At 43.2% G+C, this 24,043-nt stretch overlaps 1 long non-coding RNA gene across 4 annotated transcripts in view; it reads left to right on the plus strand.

Moving 5' to 3' along the window:
• Positions 1–24,043, plus strand: part of LOC133562375 (uncharacterized) — a 323,026-nt gene that overhangs the window by 192,053 nt on the left and 106,930 nt on the right. The window contains exon 3 of one of the 4 annotated variants that reach the window (XR_009808891.1): positions 9,083–9,859. The exons of the other annotated variants lie outside the window; for them this stretch is intronic. This is a non-coding gene — a long non-coding RNA (uncharacterized LOC133562375). Of the gene's footprint in view, positions 1–9,082; positions 9,860–24,043 lie in introns of those variants that run through there. 4 annotated transcript variants of the gene reach the window in all.

The raw sequence follows: 24,043 nt of genomic DNA on the forward strand, positions 1-24,043 counted from the left end.
TATTAATTGATTATGATAATAATACAACACAGGACAACAATTTAAGTCAAAAAATAAATTATTTATTACAAAAGTAATATCAATAGCAATAAAGTAATGCAAATAAGGTGCAAACAACGACTGAACCTGGCTTGTCGCCTCAAAACACACAAACACTTAAGGTAAATAACAAAACGCTAGTTATTGGACAAAGTTGTAAACATGAACACAAAACAAAAGAACTGAGGAATTCAAATAAAAAAGTAATAATATCAATTACAATAAAGTGAGTAGTGCAAATAAGGTGAAAACAAATACTGAACTTGGCTAGTCGCCTCACAACACACAAGAACTTAAGTAGTTATTAAACAGTTGTAAGAATGAACACAAAACAAAATAACAGAGAAATTCTGATCGTTATTTTAGTGCAATAAAATACTTTACAGTTTACAACCAAGACATTAAGTTGCACTGGAAACGCACGCGTTTGTGTGTGTGTGTGTGTGTGTGTGCGTGTCCGAGTGAACCTCGGAGCGAATTATACTGATGTGTGTGCGCCAACGCACCAAGCGTCATGTTAATTATATTTATTTTATTTTGGGTTGAAGATGAATTTTTAAAGTCTTTTTAAATCTCGTTGGCGACCCATCACTAGGGAGGAGGGTGGAGTGGTGAGGAGCGCTGTGCTCACATTTTTTTTTAAATCGGAGTGATTCGCTCTGTGGTGGACTCTCCTATTTCTGGGGCTGAGGTCGCTGAGGTAGTTAAAATGCTCCTCGGTGGCAAGGCCCCAGGGGTGGATGAGGTCCGCCCGGAGTTCCTTAAGGCTCTGGATGCTGTGGGGCTGTCTTGGTTGACAAGACTTTGCAGCATCCTGTGGACATCGGGGGCGGTACCTCTGGATTGGCAGACCGGGGTGGTGGTCCCTCTCTTTAAGAGGGGGGACCAGAGGGTGTGTTCCAACTATCGTGGGATCACACTCCTCAGCCTTCCCGGTAAGGTTTATTCAGGTGTACTGGAGAGGAGGCTACACCGGATAGTCGAACCTCGGATTCGGGAGGAACAGTGTGGTTTTCGTCCTGGTCGTGGAACTGTGGACCAGCTCTATACTCTCGGCAGGGTTCTTGAGGGTGCATGGGAGTTTGCCCAACCAGTCTACATGTGCTTTGTGGACTTGGAGAAGGCATTCGACCGTGTCCCTCGGGAAGTCCTGTGGGGAGTGCTCAGAGAGTATGGGGTACCGGACTGTCTTATTGTGGCAGTCCGCTCCCTGTATGATCAGTGCCAGAGCTTGGTCCGCATTGCCGGCAGTAAGTCGGGCACGTTTCCAGTGAGGGTTGGACTCCGCCAAGGCTGACCTTTGTCACCGATTCTGTTCATAACTTTTATGGACAGAATTTCTAGGCGCAGCCAAGGCGTTGAGGGGTTCCGGTTTGGTGACCGCAGGATTAGGTCTGTGCTTTTTGCAGATGATGTGGTCCTGATGGCTTCATCTGACCGGGATCTTCAGCTCTCGCTGGATCGGTTCGCAGCCGAGTGTGAAGCGACCGGAATGAGAATCAGCACCTCCAAGTCCGAGTCCATGGTTCTCGCCCGGAAAAGGGTGGAGTGCCATCTCCGGGTTGGGGAGGAGACCCTGCCTCAAGTGGAGGAGTTCAAGTACCTAGGAGTCTTGTTCACGAGTGAGGGAAGAGTGGATCGTGAGATCGACAGGCGGATCGGTGCGGCGTCTTCAGTAATGCGGACGTTGTACCGATCCGTTGTGGTGAAGAAGGAGCTGAGCCGGAAGGCAAAGCTCTCAATTTACCGGTCGATCTACGTTCCCATCCTCACCGATGGTCATGAGCTTTGGGTCATGACCGAAAGGATAAGATCACGGGTACAAGCGGCCGAAATGAGTTTCCTCCGCCGTGTGGCGGGGCTCTCCCTTAGAGATAGGGTGAGAAGCTCTGCCATCCGGGAGGAACTCAAAGTAAAGCCGCTGCTCCTTCACATCGAGAGGAGCCAGATGAGGTGGTTCGGGCATCTGGTCAGGATGCCACCCGAACGCCTCCCTAGGGAGGTGTTTAGGGCACGTCCAACGGGTAGGAGGCCACGGGGAAGACCCAGGACACGTTGGGAAGACTATGTCTCCCGGCTGGCCTGGGAACGCCTCGGGATCCCCCGGGAAGAGCTAGACAAAGTGGCTGGGGAGAGGGAAGTCTGGGTTTCCCTGCTTAGGCTGTTGCCCCCGCGACCCGACCTCGGATAATCGGAAGATGATGGATGGATGATTCGCTTAATTTGGTGAAGTATCGAGACCATCACGCCAGTATCGATACGATACCGATACTCACCAAGTATCGATACCATCGATACTTGGTATCGATACGCCCAGCCCTAATGTGTGTGTGTGGGGTGGGGAGTGGGGGGTCATTGTGCCGACATGAGCTGCTGAACATCACGTCGGCTCGTAGCTTGAGGTCTAACCTGTAATGCCGCGTGTCGACCCCCCAGATTAATTCAGGCGTAACCCGTGACTCAATTTAAACGCGTGTCTCCGCAACTCTGCAAGTTTTGTACGTGCTCGTTGAGTAACAAGAATGACTGCGAGGTATTTAAGACAAGAGATAATCAATAAATGTGATTAATGATGCATTCAACAGGCCCTAAAGTGAAAGCATTTATTACTGTCATCTGACTCACCCCAGAGGAACCACCCACACACACACACACACACACACACTCAACCCCCACTCACACACTCCTAAGCATGGACAGGACAAATTACAACCCTCACTTTCACTCATCTGTTCATGCACATCGTCACGAAAAACCCCTAAATATAAGAACTCGTTTTTTTGTTTTTATTAAAATGTCACCAAATGTTCCATACTTGTCACAAAGAAAAGCTCAGAGGGTTTGCACTTATTAAAGTACATAAACAGAGTAGGGGAGGAGGGTCATGACAGACAACGACATGAAGAAATGGGGCCAAAAGAAGTGACGAAAACATGAAGAGCTTGAGTGTACGTGCATGTTTTAGTGTGCATATGATGTGGAGTGTAATATTTCCACTATGACTGAGGTTCAGGAAACTGCACCATCTGCTCTCAATGTAACCACTTTCATTAAATTTCCTCCCACAAAGGGCATCACTGTCACGTCTTAGGCTTTATCTGCAGCCTTCTTAAAGGGGAACATTATCACCAGAACCTATGTAAGAGTCAATATATACCTTGATGGTGCAGAAAAAAGACCATATATTTTTTTAACTGATTTCCGAACCCTAAATGGGTGAATTTTGGCGAATTAAACGCCTTTCTGTTTATCGCTCTTTTTGCGATGACGTCAGAACGTGACGTCACCGAGGTAATACAGCCGCCATTTTCAACACATTGCAAACACCGGGTCTCAGCTCTGTTATTTTCTGTTTTTTCGACTATTTTTTGGAACCTTGGAACCACTAACAGGGAGGGATTCAAGTTGCACCACTGGCCCGAAGATGCGAAAGTGTCTGCCGCCAGACCCCCATTGAATGTACCAAAGTGTCTGCACATTTTACCGGCGATGACAGACATGGCACAGAGATGTATGGATAACCTGCAGATGCATTTGCAACGATTAAGTCAACGAAATCACAAAGGCGAGTTTTGTTGATGTTGACTTATGTGCTAATCAGACATATTTGGTTGCGGCGTGACTGCCAGCTAATCGATGCTAACATGCTACGCTAATCGACGCTAACATGCTATTTACCGGCGGTGCTAAAGCAGACATGGCACAGAGATGTATGGATAACCTGCAGATGCATTTGTAACGATAAAGTCACAGAAATCACAAAGGTGAGTTTTGTTGATGTTGACTGCCAGCTAATCGATGCTAACATGCTACGCTAATCGACGCTAACATGCTATTTACCGGCGGGCGGTGCTAAAGCAGACATGGCACAGAGATGTATGGATAACCTGCAGATGCATTTGCAACTATATTACGTTTCCTTCCACCCACATTTAATGTGAAACAAACACTTACCAATCGACGGATTTAAGTTGCTCCAGTGTCACAAGATGCGAAAGTCCTGATCGTTTGGTCCGCACATTTTACCGGCGATGCTAACGCAGCTATTCGGCCATGCTATGGCTATGAATAGCGTCAATAGCTATTCGCTCAATAGCTTCAGTTTCTTCTTCAATACTTTCATACTCCAACCATCTGTTTCAATACATGCGTAATCTGTTGAATCGCTTAAGCCGCTGAAATCCGAGTCTGAATCCGAGCTAATGTCGCTATATCTTGCTGTGGTATTCGCCATTGTTCGTTTACATTGGCAGCACTGTGTGACGTCACAGGGAAATGGATAGTGGCATTGCAAATAGCGAAAATCAAGCACTTTAAAGCTTTTTTTAGGGATATTCGGGGACCGGTAAAATAAAAATAAAAAACTTCAAAAAACACAACAAGCCACTGGGAACTGATTCTTATTGTTTTTAACCCTTTTGAAATTGTGATAATGTTCCCCTTTAAAGGTACTCTGGAGGAAGTAATGGGCGACAGGCTAAAACATCTTATTTATTTTTTTCAACAAACACCATAATGTACCAAAACAACACAATAGAAGGAAATTAAAAACAAAACACACATAAGCAAATACATCTTTCATCTATTTAAAAGTAGAATGATATGAGATGTCATTGGAATCAAGTTTGTTTATGAATCATATACTGAGGATGAGGTGGCGACTTGTCCAGTGTGTACCCCGAGATAGGCTCCAGCGACCCCAAAAGGGACAAGCGGTTGAAAATGGATGGATATTGCTGGGTATTGTGGCCAAACATCTCAATTTTTGTTTCATCTGACCACATAATTTTCTTCCAGAAGGTCTTATCTTCAGCTAAACAAAAATTGAGCTGTTTGGCCACAATACCCAGCAATTTGTTTGGAGGAGAAAAGGTGAAGCCTTTAATCCCAGGAACGCCATCCTACTGTCAAGCATGGTGGTGGTATTATTATGCTCTGGGCCTGTTTTGGTGCCAATGGAACTGCTGCTTTACAGAGAGTAAATGGGACAATGAAAAAGGAGGATTACCTCCAAATTCCTCAGGACAACCTTAGATCATCAGCCAGGAGGTTGGGAATTGGGAGCAGTTGGGTGTTCCAACAATACAATGACACCAAACACAGGTCAAAAGTGGTAAAGGAGTGGTTGAATCAGGCTAGAACGGGTCGGCAACCCGCGGCATGCGGCTCTTTGACCACCGGAGAAGTCCGGTAGATTTCCAATTTTAATGTCTATCAGAAATCTCCCGGGTAAGCATTTTTCGATTTTCACCCAGACATCAACTTTGACGGCGTGTCGTAATGACAATGCCTCTACCACCCTTTCTACATGCCATCGCGCCAGGATTTTCACGATGCTATCTGCGTGCCGGCCGTCCGGTCACATTCTGGATGCGACCTATACCTGTACGCCCACGTAACTGCAAAGCATACTTGTTCAACAGCCATACAGGTCACACTGATGGTTGTGATATAAACAACTTTAACACTCTTACTAATATGCGCCACACTGTGAACCCACACCAAACAAGAATGACAAACACATTTCAGGAGAACATCCGCACTATAACACAACATAAACACGACAGAACAAATACCCAGAATCCCATGTATCCTGACTCTTCTGGGCTCCATTATACACCCAGCTACCACCAACCCAACCCCGCCCACCTCAACCGACGCACGGATTTGGTGGTAGCTGGGTGTATAATGGAGCCCAGAATAGTCAGGATACATGGGATTCTGGGTATTTGTTATGTCGTGTTTCTGTTGTGTTATATTGCGGATGTTCTCCTGAAACGTATTTGTCATTCTTGTTTGGTGTGGGTTCACAGTGTGGCACATATTAGTAAGAGTGCGAAAGTTGTTTAAACGGACACCCTCAGTGTAACCTGTATTGCCGTTGAATAAGCATGCTTTGCAGTCTCTTACGTGTGTCTGCAATATTCTCGTCAAACACTTCTTTGGGCTGGCAAGCTATTTGTACAAGTAGAGGGCGGTAGTGACAACATTGAACGCCCTTTTTATTGTTCATTGGGTGAACACCAGCGTACATTCGAGAGAACAATTGCTCTGAAATTCGGGGGTCTTCCGGGACAATTGGGACGATTGGCAGGTGTGACGCTGTCAAGCGGCATTCATATAAAATTTGTGGGCCGCACTAACATTAAATTTTCATATTAAGGCGCGGGCCACGTGTATGAAACCCCTGGTTTATACATACCACAAAGCAAATAAAAACTCTGTATGCAATATTATTTCATTATAAAATTCAAAAGAGTTCTGTGGCTCCCGTTGTTTTCTTTACTTTGTGAAACGGGTCAGAATGGCCCTTTGAGTGGTAAAGGTTGCCGACCCCTGGCCTAGAATTAAGGTTTTAGAATGCCGTCCCAAAGTCCTGATTAATGGTAACGCAATATTTTTTTTTTATTAGTAATCACATGCGTCAACAAGTTAATGTTGACAGCCCTAGTTAATAAATGTTACATTTCTACGAAAATACTATTTTTTAAATGCTACAGTGAACCCCATAAGATCCACGGAAAACATCCGATCTTTTCTTACTAGCATTTTTTTTTTGACCACTGGAATGAAGATAGTGAGTGTGAAAGTTGATTTGAGACAAAGTGTTTTCAGTTAATAGCTCTGTTATAGACTTGGACTTCCTTTTTATTGTCATTCAAATTTGAAATGTACAGTACAGATAATAATGTACCGATATAAATAAATAGATTACTGTATCAATCAATGTTTACTTATATAGCCCTAAATCACTAGTGTCTCAAAGGGCTGCACAAACCACTACGACATCTTCGGTAGGCCCACATAAGGGCAAGGAAAACTCACACCCAGTGGGACGTCGGTGACAATGATGACAATGAGAACCTTGGAGAGGAGGAAAGCAATGGATGTCGAGCGGGTCTAACATGATACTGTGAAAGTTAAATCCATATTGGATCCAACACAGTCGCGAGAGTCCAGTCCAAAGCGGATCCAACACAGCAGCGAGAGTCCCGTTCACAGCGGAGCCAGCAGGAAACCATCCCAAGCGGAGGCGGATCAGCAGCGCAGAGATGTCCCCAGCCGATACACAGGCAAGCAGTACATGGCCACCGGATCGGACCGAACCCCCTCCACAAGGGAGAGTGGGACATAGGAGAAAAAGAAAACAAACGGCAGATCAACTGGTCTAAAAAGGGAGTCTATTTAAAGGCTGGAGTATATAAATGAGTTTTAAGGTGAGACTTAAATGCTTCTGCTGAGGTAAATATATTGCACTTTTGCATATGCATCCACGTTTATGGATGTATGTTATATTGTCTTTATATTCCGGCCAGTTAATCCATTTTTGGGGGGAATTGAGGGAATTATTATGATGCGTTCAAGAGTCTTACGGCCTGAGGGAAGAAGCTGTTACAGTCAATTAAGCTTGTTCATATATGTATTACTGTGTATTATTGTAGCTTTCCCAGTTTATAGTCAACCTTTTTAATGGAAAAAGGCAACATATACTTGAGGAGCATTCCGCATTTTTCGGAGTATAAGTCGCACTTGCCGAAAATGCATAATAAAGAAGGAAAAAAAACATATATAAGTCGCATTGGAGTATAAGTCGCATTTTCGGGGGAAATTTATTTGATAAAACCCAACACCAAGAATAGACATTTGAAAGGCAATTTAAAATAAATAAAGAATAGTGAACAACAGGCTGAATAAGTGTACGTTATATGAGGCATAAATAACCAACTGAGAAGGTGTCTTGTATGTTAACGTAACATATTATGTTAAGAGTCATTCAAATAACTATAACATATAAAAAAGGATATAAGTTTACCAAACAATCGATAAATCCGATGAAATATTATACGTCTAGTCTCTTACGTGAATGAGCTAAATAATATTATTTGATATTTTACGGTAAGGGCTTCACGGTGGCAGAGGGGTTAGTGCGTCTGCCTCACAATACGAAGGTCCTGCAGTCCTGGGTTCAAATCCAGGCTCGGGATCTTTCTGTGTGGAGTTTGCATGTTCTCCCCGTGAATGCGTGGGTTCCCTCCGGGTACTCCGGCTTCCCCCCACTTCCAAAGACATGCACCTGGGGATAGGTTGATTGGCAACACTAAATTGGCCCCTAGTGTGTGAATGTGAGTGTGAATGTCGTCTGTCTATCTGTGTTGGCCCTGCGATGTGGTGGCGACTTGTCCAGGGTGTACCCCGCCTTCCGCCCGATTGTAGCTGAGATAGGCGCCAGCGCCCCCCGCGACCCCAATAGGGAATAAGCGGTAGGAAATGGATGGATGGATTAGTAGAAGCATTTAAGTCTCACCTTAAAACTCATTTGTATACTCTAGCCTTTAAATAGACTCCCTTTTTAGACCAGTTGATCTGCCGTTTGTTTTCTTTTTCTTCTATGTCCCACTCTCCCTTGTGGAGGGGGTCCGGTCCGATCCGGTGGCCATGTACTGCTTGCCTGTGTATCGGCTGGGGACATCTCTGCGATGCTGATCCGCCTCCGCTTGGGATGGTTTCCTGCTGGCTCCGCTGTGAACGGGACTCTCGCTGCTGTGTTGGATCCGCTTTGGACTGGACTCTCGCGACTGTGTTGGATCCATTGTGGATTTAACTTTCACAGTATCATGTTAGACCCGCTCGACATCCATTGCTTTCCTCCTCTCCAAGGTTCTCATAGTCATCATTGTCACCGACGTCCCACTGGGTGTGAGTTTTCCTTGCCCTTATGTGGGCCTACCGAGGATGTCGTGGTGGTTTGTGCAGCCCTTTGAGACACTAGTGATTTAGGGCTATATAAGTAAACATTGATTGATTGATTTTACGGTAAAGTGTTAATCATTTCACACATAAGTCGTTCCTGAGTATAAGTCGCACCAGCGGCCAAACTATGAAAAAAACTGCGACTTGTAGCCAGACAAATACGATATGTCGAAAGATTTGGTGGACCCGCTCATGACCCCTCTACTCACTTCGACTTGTTTTTAGAACTTATGCCTTTTGGAGCGCGGAAATGTGTTTTAGCACTCTGATGTGAGAATGTTTTATTCTGCAGGGTTGGACGGTATGACAAATAAACACTGGCTGACATCACAGAGCCAGACTGGAGGGCTGAAAGGCAGACCCTCCTCTCTGATCTTCTAACATTTATTCACCTCCCAGTGGAAAGAAAAACAGGCCGAGGGTGAGGTCCACTTGGTGTAGGTGGATGTAGAATGGCTAAGCCCCAAAGTGACTGTCAGGCACTGACCCCACCTCGTCACATCTGTACTATGTTAAAATGAAGAGGGAGTGTGAAGGAAATGAGAAGACAGGAAGGAGAGACAAATTGACCTAAAACAGTAATTCTTGATGGAAACTGACAGTGGAAACCTACTAAGAAACATTCTGATTAAAACATGAAACCATGTTTGTGGCATGAAATTCATGCCTGGCTTTGGTGGGGCGGCAGCGTCTTACAGTGGCTCAGACACCTCGGAAGAATGCCACTGGTGTGGGAGGCTGGGCGAGGTCGCCTTGATGGATGGCTGAGCGGCGGGGACTAAAATAGCAAGAGGCATCCACACCAGTTAACTAATCAGTGCTCGTTATAGACGATGTCTCGCCAGAACACAAACAAAAGCTCACGGTGAACTGACCGTGCGGAAACCGATGTTGTGAGCCAAGCGCAAACTGCGTCCTTACTTTATGTCGTGGGTGCCCAAAGTGTGGCCCAGGGGCCATATGCAGCCTGCAGCTAATTTTATGATATAAAAAAAATGGAATTAAAGAACAAACATGTTAAATATAACGAGAAACAGTTGCAATGTTGACTCTAATAAAACAAAGCTATCCATCCATCCAATTTTCTACCGCTTATTCCCTTTTGGGGTCGCGGGGGGCGCTGGCGCCTATCTCAGCTACAATCGGGCGGGAGGCGGGGTACACTCTGGACAAGTCGCCACCTCATCGCAGGGCCAACACAGATAGACAGACAACATTCACACACTAGGGCCAATTTAGTGTTGCCAATCAACCTATCCCCAGGTGCATGTCTTTGGAAGTGGGAGGAAGCCGGAGTACCCGGAGGGAACCCACGCATTCACGGGGAGAACATGCAAACTCCACACAGCTAAATTTGTTGGTTTTCTGACATGGACTTGTTTGTTCAACAATTTCCACACGTTTAAGTCAGGACTTTGGGAAGGCCATTCTAAAACCTTAACGCTACCCTGATTTAGCCATTCCTTTACCACTTTAGACGTGTGTTTAGGGTCATTGTTCTGTTGGAACACCCAACTGCGCCCAAGACCCAACCTCCGGGTTGAGGATTTTAGGTTTTCCTGAAGAATTTGGAGGTAATCCTCCTTTTCTATTGTCCCATTTACTCTCTGTAAAGCAGCAGTTCCATCCATCCATCCATTTTCTACCGCTTATTCCCTTTCGGGTTTGCGGGGGGCACTGGCGCCTATCTCAGCTACAATCGGGCGGAAGGCGGGGTACACCCTGGACAAGTCGCCACCTCATCGCAGGGCCAACACAGATAGACAGACAACATTCACACTCACATTCACACACTAGGGCCAATTTAGTGTTGCCAATCAACCTATCCCCAGGTGCATGTCTTTGGAAGTGGGAGGAAGCCGGAGTACCCGGAGGGAACCCACGCATTCACGGGGAGAACATGCAAACTCCACACAGAAAGATCCCGAGCCTGGATTTGAACCCAGGACTGCAGGAACGTCGTATTGTGAGGCAGACACACTAACAAAGCTACCATTTTTCTTTAAACCTGCCATTGCTCATGAACTAATAATGAATCAAAATCAATATTGGTATAAATATTGACCCGTTCAAAGCCTCAGCTTTTTCTCCTGCAAACATATTGCTGGGTATTGTGGCCAAATAGCTCAATTTTTGTTTCATCCAACCAAAGAACTTTCCTCCAGAAGGTCTTATCTTTGTCCATGGGATGTCAGATAAAACCAAAATGTAGCCGTTTGGCCACAATACCCAGCAATATGTTTGAAGGAGAAAAGGTGAGGCCTTTAATCCCAGGAACACCACACCTACCGCCAAGCATGGGGGTGGTACTATTATGCTCTGGGCTTGTTTTGCTGCCAATGGAACTGCTGGGGGCTTCACGGTGGCAGAGGGGTTAGTGCGTCTGCCTCACAATACGAAGTTCCTGCAGTCCTGGGTTCAAATCCAGGCTCGGGATCTTTCTGTGTGGAGTTTGCATGTTCTCCCCGTGAATGCGTGGGTTCCCTCCGGGTACTCCGGCTTCCTCCCACTTCCAAAGACATGCACCTGGGGATAGGTTGATTGGCAACACTAAATTGGCCCTAGTGTGTGAATGTTGTCTGTCTATCTGTGTTGGCCCTGCGATGAGGTGGCGACTTGTCCAGGGTGTACCCCGCCTTCCGCCCGATTGTAGCTGAGATAGGCGCCAGTGCCCCCCGCAAACCCGAAAGGGAATAAGCGGTAGAAAATGGATGGATGGATGGAACTGCTGCTTTACAGAGAGTAAATGGGACAATAGAAAAGGAGGATTACCTCCAAATTCTTCAGGAAAACCTAAAATCCTCAGCCCGGAGGTTGGGTCTTGGGCGCAGTTGGGTGTTCCAACAGAACAATGACCCTAAACACACGTCTAAAGTGGTAAAGGAATGGATAAATCAGAGTAGCGTTAAGGTTTTAGAATGGCCTTCCCAAAGTCCTGACTTAAACGTGTGGACAATGCTGAACAAACAAGTCCATGTCAGAAAACCAACAAATTTAGCTGAACTGCACCAATTTTGTCAAATTTTCAACCAGAAGCTTGTGGATGGCTACCAAAAGTGCCTTATTGCAGAGAAACTAGCCAAGGGACATGTAAACAAATATTAACATTACTGTATGTGTACTTTTTACTTCGTTTGGTCACATTTTCAGTAGACCCATAATAAATTCAGAAAAGAACCAAACTTCATAAATGTTTTTTGTGACCAACAACTATGTGCTCCAATCACTCTATCACAAAAACATAGGAGTTGTAGAAATGATTGGAAACTCAAAACAGCCATGACATTATGTTCTTTACAATTATATGTAAACTTTTGACCACAACTCCATATATATATATATATATATATATATATATATATATATATGTATATATATATATATATATATATATATATATATATATATATATATATATGTATATATATATATATATATATATATATATATATATGTATATATATATATGTATATATATGTATGTATACATATATGTATATATATATGTATATATATATATATATGTATATATATGTATGTATACATATATGTATATATATGTATATATATATATATGTATATATATGTATGTATACATATATGTATATATATATGTATATATATGTATGTATACATATATGTATATATATATGTATGTATACATATATGTATATATATGTATGTATACATATATGTATATATATTATGTATATATATGTATGTATATATATGTATATATATGTATGTATACATATATGTATATATCCATCCATCCATCCATCATCTTCCGCTTATCCGAGGTCGGGTCGCGGGGGCAGCAGCCTAAGCAGGGAAGCCCAGACTTCCCTATCTCCAGCCACTTCGTCTAGCTCTTCCCGGGGGATCCCGAGGCGTTCCCAGGCCAGCCGGGAGACATAGTCTTCCCAACATGTCCTGGGTCTTCCCCGTGGCCTCCTACCAGCTGGACGTGCCCTAAACACCTCCCTAGGGAGGCGTTCGGGTGGCATCCTGACCAGATGCCCGAACCACCTCATCTGGCTCCTCTCGATGTGGAGGAGCAGCGGCTTTACTTTGAGTTCCTCCCGGATGGCAGAGCTTCTCACCCTATCTCTAAGGGAGAGCCCCGCCACCCGGCGGAGGAAACTCATTTCGGCCGCTTGTACCCGTGATCTTATCCTTTCGGTCATGACCCAAAGCTCATGACCATAGGTGAGGATGGGAACGTAGATCGACCGGTAAATTGAGAGCTTTGCCTTCCGGCTCAGCTCCTTCTTCACCACAACGGATCGATACAACGTCCGCATTACTGAAGACGCCGCACCGATCCGCCTGTCGATCTCACGATCCACTCTTCCCCCACTCGTGAACAAGACTCCTAGGTACTTGAACTCCTCCACTTGGGGCAGGGTCTCCTCCCCAACCCGGAGATGGCACTCCACCCTTTTCCGGGCGAGAACCATGGACTCGGACTTGGAGGTGCTGATTCTCATTCCGGTCGCTTCACACTCGGCTGCAAACCGATCCAGTGAGAGCTGAAGATCCCGGTCAGATGAAGCCATCAGGACCACATCATCTGCAAAAAGCAGAGACCTAATCCTGCGGTCACCGAACCGGAACCCCTCAACGCCTTGACTGCGCCTAGAAATTCTGTCCATAAAAGTTATGAACAGAATCGGTGACAAAGGACAGCCTTGGCGGAGTCCAACCCTCACTGGAAATGTGTTCGACTTACTGCCGGCAATGCGGACCAAGCTCTGGCACTGATCGTACAGGGAGCGGACCACCACAATAACACAGTCCTATACCCCATACTCTCTGAGCACTCCCCACAGGACTTCCCGAGGGACACGGTCGAATGCCTTCTCCAAGTCCACAAAGCACATGTAGACTGGTTGGGCAAACTCCCATGCACCCTCAAGAACCCTGCCGAGAGTATAGAGCTGGTCCACAGTTCCACGACCAGGACGAAAACCACACTGTTCCTCCTGAATCCGAGGTTCGACTATCCGACGTAGCCTCCTCTCCAGTACACCTGAATAAACCTTACCGGGAAGGCTGAGGAGTGTGATCCCACGATAGTTGGAACACACCCTCCGGTCCCCCTTCTTAAAGAGAGGGACCACCACCCCGGTCTGCCAATCCAGAGGTACCGCCCCCGATGTCCACGCGATGCTGCAGAGTCTTGTCAACCAAGACAGCCCCACAGCATCCAGAGCCTTAAGGAACTCCGGGCGGATCTCATCCACCCCCGGGGCCTTGCCGCCAAGGAGCTTTTTAACTACCTCAGCGACCTCAGCCCCAGAAATAGGAGAGTCCACTACAGATTCCCCAGGCACCGCTTCCTCAAAGAAAGACGTGTTGGTGGGATTGAGGAGGTCTTCGAAGTATTCCCTCCACCGATCCACAACATCCGCAGTCGAAGTCAGCAGAACACCATCCGCACCATACACGGTGTTGATAGTGCACTGCTTCCCCTTCCTGAGGCGCCGTATGGTGGTCCAGAATCGCTTCGAAGCCGTCCGGAAGTCGTTTTCCATGGCTTCCCCGAACTCTTCCCATGTCCGAGTTTTTGCCTCCGCGACCGCTAAAGCTGCACACCGCTTGGCCCGTCGGTACCCGTCCACTGCCTCCGGAGTCCTATGAGCCAAAAGAACCCGATAGGACTCCTTCTTCAGCTTGACGGCATCCCTCACTGCTGGTGTCCACCAACGGGTTCTGGGATTACCGCCACGACAGGCACCAACAACCTTGCGGCCACAGCTCCAATCAGCCGCCTCGACAATAGAGGTTCGGAACATGGTCCACTCGGACTCAATGTCCCGCACCTCCCTCGTGACATGTTCAAAGTTCTCCCGGAGGTGTGAATTGAAACTCTCTCTGACAGGAGACTCTACCAGACGTTCCCAGCAGACCCTCACAATGCGTTTGGGCCTGCCAGGTCGGTCCGGCATCCTCCCCCACCATCGCAGCCAACTCACCACCAGGTGGTGATCGGTAGAAAGCTCCGCCCCTCTCTTCACCCGAGTGTCCAAAACATAAGGCCGCAAATCCGATGACACAACTACAAAGTCGATCATGGAACTGCGGCCTAGGGTGTCCTGGTGCCAAGTGCACATATGGACACCCTTATGTTTGAACATGGTGTTTGTTATCGACAAACTGTGACGATCACAAAAGTCCAATAACAAAACACCACTCGGGTTTAGATCCGGGCGACCATTCTTCCCAATCACGCCTCTCCAGGTTTCACTGTCGTTGCCAACATGAGCGTTGAAGTCTCCCAGTAGGACAAGGGAATCACCCGGAGGAGCACTTTCCAGTACTCCCTCGAGTGTACCCAAAAAGGGTGGGTATTCTGAACTGCTGTTTGGTGCGTAAGCACAAACAACAGTCAGGACCCGTCCCCCCACCCGAAGGCGAAGGGAAGCTACCCTCTCGTCCACTGGGTTGAACTCAAACGTACAGGCTTTGAGCCGGGGGGCAACCAGAATTGCCACCCCAGCCCGTCGCCTCTCACTTCCGGCAACGCCAGAGTGGAAGAGGGTCCAGTCCCTCTCGAGAGAACTGGTTCCAGAGCCCTTGCTGTGCGTCGAGGTGAGTCCGACTATATCCAGCCGGAACTTCTCTACCTCGCGCACTAGCTCAGGCTCCTTCCCCCCCAGTGAGGTGACGTTCCATGTCCCAAGAGCTAGCTTCTGTAGCCGAGGATCGGACCGCCAAGTGCCCTGCCTTCGGCTGCCGCCCAGCTCACAATGCACCCGACCTCTATGGCCCCTCCTATGAGTGGTGAGCCCATTTGAGGGATGACCCACGTTGCCTCTTCGGGCTGTGTATATATATATATACATACGTATATATATGTATGTATATATATGTATATATGTATGTATATATGTATATGTATATATATATGTATGTATATATATGTATGTATATATATATATGTATGTGTATATATATGTATGTATGTATATATGAATATATGTGTATGTATATATGTATATATGTATATATATATATATATATATATACATACATACATACATGTATATGTATATACATATATGTAGGGGGTGCGGGGGCGTCCTGGAGCCTACCCCAGCTGCACTCGGGCGTAAGGCAGGGTGTTCTCTGGAGAAGTTGCCACCTCATCACAGTTCAGGAGTTGAATTCAGACCAAAAAGAGATTAAAGGCTCAAGAAGCTTTTGCAGTTCAGTTTTTGCTGATTATAGTGAGAACCTGTCGTTTACAATATTGAACTTTTGGACAGACACTGTTTTGATCATTTTTGTATTAACTGTAAGGCATAATCATACAATTTATTGAGAAAAAAAAACATATACATTCTTCAAATAGTTGACTCTGTGTAGTGAAGCTCAACTAACCCCTGGGCTGACATTTGTACTCAGTAATGTTAACTGAAAGAAAGTATGTGCCAGCAGAAATGATATACAAAGTCAGGAAGCAACTTTGCAAGCAACTACGTTTTTTTTTTTTTTCAGTTCACGTTAATGAATACATGAAGTTAATGTTTTTTTTTCACTCTGGCTCTAGTAGTTGTAGTTCTAATAAAATCAGTGTGTCAATGTTTTACATGCATTAATTAATCCTGAAACATTTCTGGTGGCGTAATGGTGCACGTTTCTGAGGTAGAAGTGAAGGGTTTGAAACTTCAGGTCAGGAATGACTTATAGTGTCAAATTTAAACCATTTGTGTAATAAACTCGCTGTGCTGACCTCTGACAAGGAAACAGCTAAAAGTGAAATAAATAAAAAAATATGGGGCAAAACAAGTATTTAGTCGGCCACCGATTGTGCAAGTTCTCCCACTTAAAATGATGACAGAGGTCTGTAATTTTCATCATAGGTACACTTCAACTGTGAGAGACAGAATGTGGAAAAAAAATCCAGGAATTCACATTGTAGGAATTTTAAAGAATTTATTTGTAAATTATGGTAGAAAATAAGTACTTGGTCCACCATTCAAAGCTCTCACTGATGGAAGGAGGTTTTGGCTCAAAATCTCACGATACATGGCCCCATTCTTTCTTTCCTTAACACGGATCAATCGTCCTGTCCCCTTAGCAGAAAAACAGCCCCAAAGCATGATGTTTCCACCCCCATGCTTCACAGTAGGTATGGTGTTCTTGGGATGCAACTCAGTATTCTTCTTCCTCCAAACACGACAAGTTGAGTTTATACCAAAATGGATACATGGATGATACTGCAGAGGATTGGGAGAATGTCATGTGGTCAGATGAAACCAGAATAGAACTCGTCGTGTTTGGAGGAAGAAGAATACTGAGTTTCATCCCAAGAACACCATACCTACTGTGAAGCATGGGGGTGGAAACATCATGCTTCGGGGCTGTTTTTCTGCTAAGGGGACAGGACGATTGATCCGTGTTAAGGAAATATTGAATGGGGCCATGTATCGTGAGATTTTGAGCCAAAACCTCCTTCCATCAGTGAGAGCTTTGAATGGTTGACCAAATACTTATTTTCCACCATAATTTACAAATAAATTCTTTAAAATTCCTACAATGTGAATTCCTGGATTTTTTTTTCCACATTCTTTCTCTCACAGTTGAAGTGTACCTATGATGAAAATTACAAACCTCTGTCATCATTTTAAGTGGGAGAACTTGCACAATCGGTGACTGACTAAAGGTCATTTGTAAGTCTTTGTTTGATGAGCTCCTTTCACTGCGCGGCCACCATGACGGTTAAGTTGATTGACAGATGGATTGTTATGCAATTCAGCTGGCTCTCTCATGCTGATATTACAATAATTGGCCTTTTTCCCCCCCCATAGCACAGGTTGTAAAACGTGTATGTGCAAGCGGCATCAATGTGCTACAGTACTTTACAAAGCAGACAATTTAAATGAATGACTTCACAAAACATGTAAGTCGGGTTGTAAGATGTGGACATGGTGTTCTGTTTCCCCACGTCCAACCATCATTTGTTGTCCTAATTAACTCGCACTTCACCTGATCTGGACTAAGTTGAAATCCAACCTCAAAGCCAACCACGAACAAATGATTCCATAACACTAACCATGTGTGTCTGCACCCAAAACAAATTGTCACTGTGTTACCAGACCATTACATTTTTTAAAGGGGGACTGCACTTTTTTTTTCCATTTTGCCTATCATTCACAATCTTTGTGTAAGACAAGAACACATATGTTTTTCTAATTTTAATGCATTTCAACTAGTAAATAAGATGACAATGGAGGTAATGGCAGTCGTTATGTCATCACATCTATTCTGTCGATAAAGAGCTCTAAAAACATCTTTCATCATTTTATATACATAAATATGTAATGTAGTAACAGGCACATTCATAACAAGAAATATGTACGTATTTTGCTAATTTTTCATTCATCACTCCATGCAACGTTTTTAATAGAGATGTCCGATATCCGATTTTCCGATATTGTCCAACTCTTAATTACCGATACCGATATCAACCAATACCGTCGTGGAATTAACACATTATTATGCCTAATTTTGTTGTGATTCCCCGCTGGATGCATTTAACATTGTAACTTTACCATGAATTGATTAACGTGGACCCCGACTTAAACAAGTCGAAAAACGTATTCGGGTGTTACCATTTCGTGGTCAATTGTACGGAATATGTACTGTACTGTGCAATCTACTAATACAAGTTTCAATCAATCAATCAAAAACAAGGGTTTCCAAAATAAGAGAACAACTTCAACTCCAATTATTGGAAAAAAAAGGCCAACATGGCACTGCCTTATTTATTATAGAATATTTGCACTACTGATGAAAACACTGATTGTTTACAGCCATATCCTATTTAAAAACAACATGAACCATATATATATATATATATATTGTCATTTTAGTAGGTAGACATATTTACGTTGCACTTTACTGTTGTTTTTCTTTTCTTTTTGTCTACGCATGGGAGAGTGCGAAACATAATTTTGCATCCTTTGTATGTCTTTACATGTAAAAAAAAATTGACGAATAAAGCTGACTTGACTTGACTTGACTATAGAAGTTACAAATTGCATGATTTTTTTTTAAACATGCCTCAAAAAGCTTGGAATTTGGGACATGCTCTCCCTGAGATAATCCTGATAGCCATTACAACTATGGGAAATATTATACTAATATTATGTATTTTTAAACATGCTTCCAAACTACAAAAACAATTAAGGCATACAGCTTCAGTCCAGAGTATACTATAGGTTGGGGGGGGGGATGTTCGGAAGAGTTAGTGCTGCATGGGTTTCTGGGTACTTGTTCTGTTGTGTTTATGTTGTGTTACGGTGCAGATGTTCTCCCGAAATGTGTTTGTTATTCTTGTTTGGTGTGGGTTCACAGTGTGGCGCATATTTGTAACAGTGTTAAACTTGTTTATTCTGCCTCCGTCAGTGTGACCTGTATGGCTGTTGATCAAGTATGCCTTGCATTCACTAATGTGAGTGTAAAAGTCGCATATATTACTGGGTCGGCACGCCAAGGCAGTGCCTTTTAAGGTTTATTGGTGATCTGTACTCCTCCCTATGTCCGTGTACACGGCAGCGTTTTAAAAAGTCATACATTTTACTTTTTAAAACCGATTACATTAACTTTGAAACAAGGGAGAGTGGGACATAGAAGAAAAAGAAAAGAAACGGCAGATCAACTGGTCTAAAAAGGGAGTCTATTTAAAGGCTAGAGTATACAAATGAGTTTTAGGTGAGACTTAAATGCTTCTACTGAGGTGGCATCTCGAACTGTTACCGGGAGGGCATTCCAGAGTACTGGAGCCCGAACGGAAAACGCTCTATAGCCCGCAGACTTTTTTTGGGCTTTGGGAATCACTAACAAGCCGGAGTCCTTTGAACGCAGATTTCTTGCCGGGACATATGGTACAATACAATCGGCAAGATAGGATGGAGCTAGGCCGTGTAGTATTTTATACGTAAGTAGTAAAACCTTAAAGTCACATCTTAAGTGCACAGGAAGCCAGTGCAGGTGAGCCAGTACAGGCGTACTAATATAATAAGGTATAATAAGGCGATTAATATAATCGTTTTCTATAAATGTGGTTTCTATTGATATAATTAGGTGTGTGGAATGGATTTATTGGTTGCATATTACTTCTTATAAGGAAAATTGCTTCAGTTTGTATTTTGTTGGACGTTTTGGGAAGTATTACTAATAAAAACTACTGACTATGTACTGAATTATCTGCAGCAACAATAATACCACAAGGCATATTTTGTTTTTATAAAGGATCCCTGGTGTTTGTGGCGTACCCCAAATACCATGTTGTGTATGTGGTTGTTACCAAACACTGGCATGCTAGAAGGTATTTATTAGTACCAAACTCAAAGCACAGCCGTTATTCATCATTTACTACGATGGCAAAGATAAACAGTCGTTATTTCCGCAGCCCCAAAACCACCAAGAACGCTGCGGCATAAAGATGATTTAAAATCCACTGATCTTTCAAGTTGTGCCTTGAATACCCTTTGAGCCCCGAGGCACTCTCCTGCTTATGGCCAGTTATCAGAACATTAAAAGTAATCCAAGTTATGTCCTCTTTGGGTCACTGTCCAGGGCTTCTAGGAGATAATAAACCTTTGTCCTGGGCAATTAAATGAGTAATGGCAACAGAACAGACGAGAGAAGGATAAGCACGACATTTGACCGAGGGGAGGAATATGAATAATAGGAAGTAAATATTGATATAAGAGGTTCATTTGTATTTCATTTTAGCATATGTGTTCCAGGAGGGAAATTGCTTAGCAGTTACTGACAATACATAACGTGACATGCAAAGGGTGGGACTGTTTATTGACACAACAACCCGTTCTTATCACAGCATGATCAATTTTATACAGTTCAATCAACATCCCCGAGTAGTTAAGTGCACTTTATATTCTCAACACACATCGTCAGTTTGATTGCCGGCAGGCCTCATTGCTCTAATGGACCTATTAGCTCCTCCGTCATCGACATAGAATCGGCGTACTTGCTGGCGGCTATGAGATCCCACGGTCAACACGTCGATGTGGAGGCCTGATAACGGTCTTATCATTATCTTATCACAGGCATCTGCTTGCAGTGAGGAACTGCTGCCCTGCTATGCTGGCAATCAGCTCATTTTTATGCTCCCAAACGGTGTTGTCTGAAAGGTCGTAATGGCGGCCATCACGCCATATGTGAGCTCACTATCCAATCCGATGGCGTTTTCAGCTATACACCCAACCTCCAATATATACAAACACACATATCGCCACTAGCTTGCTTATGCGCGTGTAGACAAGCAGATGTACAAAGAGAAACAAAAAAAGGATCCTGCACCAAGGACGATGGTTGATGAAGAGTCAACACAGCAGACTGCAGACCAGGCCGGAAAATGAGTGGCTCCAGACAGATAATGTGACTGTTTGTCCGTTAAATATACAAACAGAGGGACTTTCCAAAAGGAAGTAACATGAACAATATTTTGCTATTGTGTTCGTATATATACAGTATAAATACTGTATATATGTATGTATATATGTGTTTGTGTGTGTATATATATATATATATATATATATATATATATATACACACATACACAAACACATATATATATATATATATATATATATACACATACACAAACACATATATACATACATATATACAGTATTTATACTGTATATATACGAACACAATACCTTTCAGCATTAATGGTGCCTTCACAGATGTGTAAGTTACCCATGCCTTGGCCATTAATACACCCCCATACTGCCTTTTACACTTTGACCCTAGAACAGTCCGGATGGTTCTTTTCCTCTTTGGTCCGAAGGACGGACACGACGTCCACAGTTTTCAAAAACAATTAGAAATGTGGACTCATCAGACCACTGAACACTTTTACACTTTGCATCAGTCCATCTTAGATGAGCTTGGGCCCAGCCAAGCGTTTCTGGGTGTTGTTGATAAATGGCTTTCGCCTTTTGCATAGTAGATTTTTAAATTGCACTTACAGATGTAGCGACCAACTGTAGTTACTGACAGTGGTTTTCGGGAGTGTTCCTAATGAGGACAGGTGAGGAAGTTTAAAAGTATGTGTCCATGGTGGAAATATATATATATATATATATATATATACACATACACAAACACATATATACATACATATATACAGTATTTATACTGTATATATACAAACACAATAGCAAAATATGACATGTATATATATGTATCTATATACATGTACATATATATATATACATACATATATATATATATATATATATATATACACATATATGTATATTAGAGATGCGTGGATAGGCAATTATATCATCCGCAACTGCATCACCCAAGTCGTCATCCACCCGGCGTCCACCCGAACCAACATTTTATCTGCTAGCGGGGTGTATAAAATAGTCAGGATGTGTCACGGATACAAAGGATTATGGGTATTTGTTGTGTCGCGTTTATGTTGTGTTACTGTGAGGAGGTTCTCCCGAAATGTGTTTGTCAATCTTGTATTGTGTGGCTTCACAGCGTGGCGCATATTACTAAGCGTGTTAAAATTGTTTATATCACAACCATTAGTGTACTCTGTGTCACCCAGTATGCCTTGCAGTCGTGTGCGTGTTGCCGCGGAAGCCACAAACAACATGATGCTGGACTGACAAGCAGATCGTACATGTTGTAGAAGGCGACAAAGCCAATGGCTTCATAGCAAGCCCTAATACTTATTATCTGGGTGACTGCCGGCAGTCATTCAAGAGAATAATAGCGTCTCCTATTGTCTTCTTCGCTTTATGACACAGGTCTTAAATGGCTTTGAATGGCAAAGGATACCGATCCCAGAACCATGTATATCAAATATTTCCGGATGGTTCAACCGCCACCCGCCCGACTCTAATTAAAATCTATTTTTTCGTCATGTCACCCGCCCGACCTGCGGTTTATCCGCGGACTCCGCGGTTGAGAACGCAAACCGCGCATCTCTAATGTGTATATATGTATATGAATGTATATATCTATGTATATATGTACGTATACAATATATATGTAAGTATACATATGTAAATATATGTGTGTATGTATATATACGTATGTATATACATATACATAGGGGCGGCATGGCGTAGGGGGTAGAGCGGCCGGCCAGAAACCTGAGGCTTGCAGGTTCGCTTCCCAACTATTGAGATCCGAAAAAATCGCTGCCGTTGTGTCCTTGGGCAGGACACTTCACCCTTTGCCCCCGGTGCTGCTCACACTGGTTAATAAACGATGAATGAATGATAGGTGGTGGTCGGAGGGGGCGTAGGCGCAAACTGGCAGCCACGCTTCCGTCAGTCTACCCCAGGGCAGCTGTGGCTACTGATGTAGCTTACCACCACCAGGTGTGAATGAATGTTGAGTCCCACTTATCTGTGAGCGCTTTGAGTGTCTAGAAAAGCTCAATATAAATCTAAGTTATTATCATTATATGTATATATGTATGTATCTATATATTTATATATATTTATGTATCTATATATGTATGTATATATGTGTGTGTACAGTATATATATTATATATATGTGAATATATTTATGTATATATGTGTGTAATATATGTATATACATATATATATGTGTATATATATATGTATATTTATATATATATATATATATATATATATATATATATATATATGTGTGTGGGAAAAAATCACAAGACTACTTCATCTCTACAGAACTGTTTCATGAGGGGTTCCCCCAATCGACAGATTTTCTGATATATATATATATATATATATATATATATATATATATATATATATATATATATATATATATATATACACATTTACTGTGTGTGTGTGTGTGTGTGCTATATTGCATGTTGTTCATGATTGCATATTTACATTTACACCTATACAGGTATATAGGTATTGTGTAATACATAAGGAGAATAGGCGGCAGTTTTTGTATTGCATTTTATGTATTTTATTTACTTTTTTTTTTACATATATTTATTTAATACAACTTTGTTGGTGTCGCTGCTGTAGCAAAGTAGTTTCTAACAATGGATCAATATTGTTATTCATCTTGAATCAGTGAAAAAAATCAGCAGTGAAAGACCTCTCTGAGAATAATTTATTTTTAGTTTAAGTAAACGTTTTGTATCATTATATTTCAGTGTAATGTACTTTTTTTTAATTATGTGTACAGTCAATACATTGTTGATGATTGTCTCTGAAAAGCAATGGGTTCTACTGTTTTAT

The sequence above is a fragment of the Nerophis ophidion genome, linkage group LG11 (genome assembly GCF_033978795.1).
Source record: "Nerophis ophidion isolate RoL-2023_Sa linkage group LG11, RoL_Noph_v1.0, whole genome shotgun sequence".
Classification (NCBI taxonomy): domain Eukaryota; kingdom Metazoa; phylum Chordata; class Actinopteri; order Syngnathiformes; family Syngnathidae; genus Nerophis; species Nerophis ophidion.